We start from the raw sequence: 6,000 nt of genomic DNA, 5'->3' as shown, positions 1-6,000 counted from the left end.
GTTGTCGTTGGCAATATACACACAAGCAAAGGCGGCGAGCTGGCAGAAACGTTAGCACGCCGGGTGAAATGCTTAGCGGTATTTCGTGTGCCGCTACGTTCTGAGTTCAAATTCCGCCGAGGTTGACTTTGCCTTTCATCCTTTCGGGGTCGATAAATTAAATACCAGTTACGCGCTGGGGTCGATATAATCGACTTAATCCCTTTGTCTTTCCTTGTTTGTCCCCTCTATGTTTAGCCCCTTGTGGGAAATAAAGAAATAAGAAATGTTAGCACGCCGGGCGAAATGCTTAGCGGTATTTCGTCTGTCTTTACGTTCTGAGTTCAAATTCCGCCGGGGTCGACTTTGCTATCACCCTTTCGAGGTCGATAAATTAAGTACCAGTTACGTACTGGGGGGTCGATCTAATCCACTGCCCCTCCTCCCCCAAAATTTCGGGCCTTGTGCCTAGAGTAGAAAAGAATATACACTCAAACAAACAACAATACGGAACAACTTTCATATCTAACAACAAAACTAGAGCAAACCATCTTGTGTTCATGATTGCCCACTTTACAGCAGCACAACAGATCCTCTATTTAATCTACTGAACTAGGTTTTTACACATTACTCTGTGTCTTCGGTCGAGTGTCCAAGACTCTTTCAATGATAGGCATCGAAATTTACGGTCCCCAGTCAATCACTCCTTGAGAACAGCTAAAAAATTGCGATTAAAAAACTGTACACATCTGCCTGGAATCAGGCACCAATCGCTCGGTATCGTCCTTCAAATATCGAAATGTGGTTTCCTCGCAGCACTTCCAGCACCTAAACTCGTCTAACTACTTCTGTTTTATCCTTCTACTGCCTTCAGTAATCCCCTCAAAACTAGTGGTGTTGTGCCTAAATCAGAAGCTGTAAATGCAGTGGACTGACAAAATCGTTAGTGCGTCAGACAAAATGAGTAGCGTCGTTTCCTTCGGTTCTTTATGTTCTGAACTCGATTTCCACCGAGATCGACTTTGTCATCAGCCCTATCGGATTGGTAACATAAGTAACAGTTGAGCACTAGGGTCACTCTAATTGGTTGACCCCCACCCTTACATTTTTCAGGCCTTGTGCCTATGGTAGTCTTTTTCCATTGCTTTTCTTCGTGTTCATTTTTATCATACTGAATGCCCTAATCATTATCGGTATACTGTGTAACCATCTTTCGCCGTAGTTCCCTTTGTTTTCTATCCTTTCGAAAAAGACAAAGTACCAGCAATATACTTAAGCCAGTTCAGCTGACTGTTAACTGTCCCAGAATACTTTGCATCACATTACCTTATAATCGCTTAATTTCAATTTTCTAACCTTGCTTGATATCATGACGAAATGATTATCTCCCTTGTAACAGCAGTAACCGTTAGGGAGAGGATTACGTGTTCGTTATTGTTGCTATTCATTATTATTTTTTTAATATTTAACAGTCTTGACCACAACAATTTTCCCGCTATCCCTCCTTCATCTCTTACTGATGATGTTATATCGGTTTCTGGTTTGATTTTTTTTCCCCCGGTTATCGTTAAATCGTTTTGAGCCGCTTTTCCTAATAATAAATTCTTTGAGATTTAGCAAAAGATTTCATGTATTAAGGTACTTTCTGCTTTCAGGTACTTATTTATTAATCAATTTTATGTCATATTTCTCTAGTATTGTCTCTATTTCTTCCCCTCCACTCGTACAATTCATGGTGATTGGGGTATCTTGCTTTTCTTTACTATTTTTCTCTGCACGATTTCCAAGTCGTTTTCTTGAAATGTCTTGAGAGTGTCCCCAGTTTCTTTTGTGACTATTTGCAACTGGTTTATTTCCTTACTTGACTTATTTTAGTTATACTAATAATGTTTCCCACCCATTCTTTATCGTGGAATACTTTGTGTTGTTTATTTCTATTGCTCGTTATTTTAACGTTAAATTTCCTAAGTGTCTTTCATTGGACAATATGAAGTTCTTCAATCGTTGTTAAGTCTTTAACAATTTCCACATTTAGATTATTGAAAATTCAATATTTTTACCCTTTTCTTTTTTCTTTTAGCTTTAGAACTTAGATATTTCTCATAATTCACTTTTCTTTATATTTTCTTTTGTGTTTGATCTAGCTTTTGTAGGTAACATTTCATAGGTATACTGAAGCTTGATTTTCTTTCTATTTGTTATTCTTTCATTGGTTTTGCTTGTGTTAAGCCAGTGTTCCAGATTTATGTTCTCAATATTTATAGTTTGAATATATTTTTAAAATTTCCTTTGTACTTTTGCTATTTGTGCTTGTTCGTTGTTTGTTTCTTTGATTTTTTTTTTGTTTTCATCTTGACAATGCATTCTTTCTTTTATGGGTTGTATTTCTGTCTTTGATATATCTTCGCTTTAAGTATGTTTATTCTAAATTTATTTCATCTTTGAGATTCAAAGCTACTTTATATTTAGGTTATTTTTGTCCACATACACGTGACAGTTATGTTATTTATTGTTTTTTTGTTACCGTTTAGCCCCAAATCTAACCTGCTAGAGCAGATGTACGAATAAAGCCATGACAGCTATGACCATCCTATATTTTCCCAGGCTAGTGTGTATATATATATACACCACCCCAAACCACACTACAAACACACATACCCCCCTACCTCCCTCCACACCAAACACATCCTCTTCCAACCCTACAAAAACCCTTTTTCCCCCACAAAATAATCCAAACAAGACCCAACTCAACCATTCTCCTTCCATATGGACTAGAAGCATCATGAACCCCCCTTATACTTGCTATTATCCCCATCTCAATGCCCCTTACTCTCACACCAATAACAAACAAGGAATCCTACCCACACCTATGCATAAATCTCCCACCCAAGGTACCCCATACCGTCCACCCAACAAACACCCACAAGCATACCATTTTTTCTACAGATCTTCATACCCAGGCAACCCACACCAACAGAACCACAATAACTACCTACCCAACTCCAACCTTGCATACAATCCACCCTACAAACACCCAAAAACCCACCGCATTTCTCACAAAACCTTAAACCATCACATCCCATACCAACACAATCACTATACCTACCCATCCACTTCCAGCCTATCCACCCAACAATACCCCTACCCCTACCACCACAATTCTAACAATCACTACACCCCCCACTTCAACAACCATTTTTTAGACAGAGGGGAGAAAAACAGGCACTACCGCTAATACAGACCCATCAAAAGAAAACTAAAAAGAAAACTAAAATAATAAACCTCTCTAATAAAACCCTTACCCAAATTAACATCCTAGCCAGAGGCTTAAAATTCACACCCACCCCAAGAACACCCAACCCCCCTGAGATCAAGGATGACATTTCAGAATTTTGCAGAAAGCTTCGTTTAACAGAAGCTTTCATAGACTTCAACAATGAGGATGACTCAATTATTAAAAACAAAAGCAACTTCATACCTTCCAAAGGAAGGAATAAAGCACTGGATGATTTTTGCAACCACATCCAGAGTTTCCCTTTTACCCCACCTAAAACCAAGGTCAAATCAAACTTTAATAGCATAGAATGGAAAAATCTAAGAGACTTACAACAGGACAAAAGCCTTACTATCAAAGAAGCTGACAAAGGTAGTACTGTAGTCCTAATGAACACAGATTTTTACAAACACCTAGCACTCTCCTTACTAAACGATAACTCCTTCTATGAAACTATCACCAACTATAAACAACAAAAAACTCTCAAAAACCTCACCACCCTTATACTCCAGCAAGGTCAAGGACTCACGGACAAAGAAAAAGATTACATCACTAATTTCAAATGCAAGCCCAGCCTCTTCTATGGCCTCCCTAAAATCCATAAGAACAAATCCATCACCGAAGCTTGCAAACTCTCCTCTGAAATCTACATCAACATCAAGGCACCGGAAGATTTAAAACTAAGACCCATTATAGCAGGCACCTCCTGTGAAACACATCGCTTAAGCAATTTCTTGGACATTCTTTTGAAACCTTTCCTAAGCCACATCAAAAGTTACATCAGAGATGATCTTGACATGCTCAATCACCTCCCGAAAACAACAAACGAGGAGTCACTCTTGGTGTCTTTTGACGTGGTCAACCTTTATACAAATATCCCTCATGAATATGCGATTGAGGCAATTAAATTCTGGCTGCACAAACACCCAGAAACATTTCCTAATCGCATCAACACAACTTTCATCATAGAATCACTTAAGTTCATTCTGACCAACAATTACTTCCTGTTTGCAGACACATACTTTCGCCAAAAATGTGGTATCGCGATGGGTACTAAAGCTGCACCAGTCCTTGCGAACCTCATAATGGGTTTTTTTGAATTAACACTATATGAAACCTCACGTCAGAAATTTGGACACCTTTTCCACATCTTTTTAATGGATAACTGGAAAAGATATTTGGATGATTGTTTCATCATATGGAATGAACCCTATGAAAACTTCTAGAATTCAAATCCATTCTTAATAACATACATCCCAACATTCAATTCACTATGGAATTCAGCAAACATCATCTCCCTTTTCTTGATCTCTTAATCATAAAAACACCTAATAACCAAATCACAACCGACATCTACCACAAACCTACAGACTCACAACAATACCTCCTTTTTAGCTCATGCCACCCAAAACACACCAAGATAAATATCCCCTTTAATTTAGCTAAAAGAATTTGCACCATTGTCTCTGACCCTACCACTCGAGAAATACGCTTACAAGATCTCAAAAAAACACTGTTACAACGCCAATATCCCTCCACACTCATAGATCTTGGAATAAAACGTGCCAAGGAACTTGACAAAAACACACTAAAAACCAACCAACATAATAACACACCCAACCCCAAAATACTTCCATACATCTCCACCCATAACCCCAATAACATCGAAGCATTCACCACAATTAAACAAAACCTCCCCTTACTCACCACAGACCCGAAAATAAACAATATCATTAATACACACAAAGTCCTTAAATGCAAAAGGCAACACAAATCTTTGAAAACATTATTAACCAATTCCAAACTACATACACCACTTCCACCCCCATCAGTTAAAAAATGTGCACGCCCTAATTGTGGCACCTGCCCTTACCTACTTGAAGGCTCTGAATTTACCTTCAAACGAGGAACAAAGTTTAAAATTAAAACCAATTTCTCTTGTTCCTCGAGTAACCTCATTTACGTCCTTACTTGCGCAGGTTGCCAAAACTTCTATATCGGACAGACGAGCCTCCCATTACGTAGAAGAGTAGCTGTCCATAAGGAACAAATAAACCTCCCTCAATACCGCCAAATTCCACTCAGTGGCCACATAGACTCTTGCGCCAGAAACAAAAACCCTAAATTCTTTATATTCCCTTTCTATCAATGTAAAGACAGAATCTCCACACAAGAAAGAATCAACAAGGAGAATCTTTTCATAGAGAAATTCCAACCATTTCTTAACACACACACCCCTCAGTGACCTTATTTCTCTATGAACAGACACAAACTTCCTGTTTTGAAAAAAAGAGTTCATAACTCTAACTAAAAACACTTGTCTCCCCTTACACACACTTCCTGTTTTGACACCACATTTCCTGCTTAACACAAACTTTTAACCCTTTTTTTAAACCTAACAAAACTCTCAACTCTCATGCATCCTTATTTTTCCTACCAATTTATACATGAACTACTATTGAACTACAAAAGCTCAAAGACAATATAATGTATGGGTATATTTATTTTTTTTTATATATTATTGTTTTATATATTATTTTCTTCAGTTTGTACTTTTTTGTACTTCTTTGTAAAAAAACATTTTCATTCTCCTTCTTGATAATTTGCTTCATCGCAATGAAAACCGGTTAGAAAAAATCTTCATTAAATTATGCTGCCAGTTCAGCATTCTGGCTTTTTTACATTTTCCTATATATATATATATATATATATATATATATATATATATATATATATATATACTATAG

General features: G+C 37.5%; 1 protein-coding gene across 25 annotated transcripts in view; it reads left to right on the top strand.

Moving 5' to 3' along the window:
• The window catches only part of LOC106880165 (neurexin 1), a 358,761-nt gene that overhangs the window by 94,993 nt on the left and 257,768 nt on the right, over positions 1 to 6,000 (top strand). The window lies entirely within an intron of this gene.

Source organism: Octopus bimaculoides, chromosome 4, assembly GCF_046866305.1.
Source record: "Octopus bimaculoides isolate indiv1 chromosome 4, ASM4686630v1, whole genome shotgun sequence".
Classification (NCBI taxonomy): domain Eukaryota; kingdom Metazoa; phylum Mollusca; class Cephalopoda; order Octopoda; family Octopodidae; genus Octopus; species Octopus bimaculoides.
The sequence above is the reverse complement of the archived record's forward strand: the minus strand, read 5'-3'. Positions and strand labels throughout refer to the sequence as shown.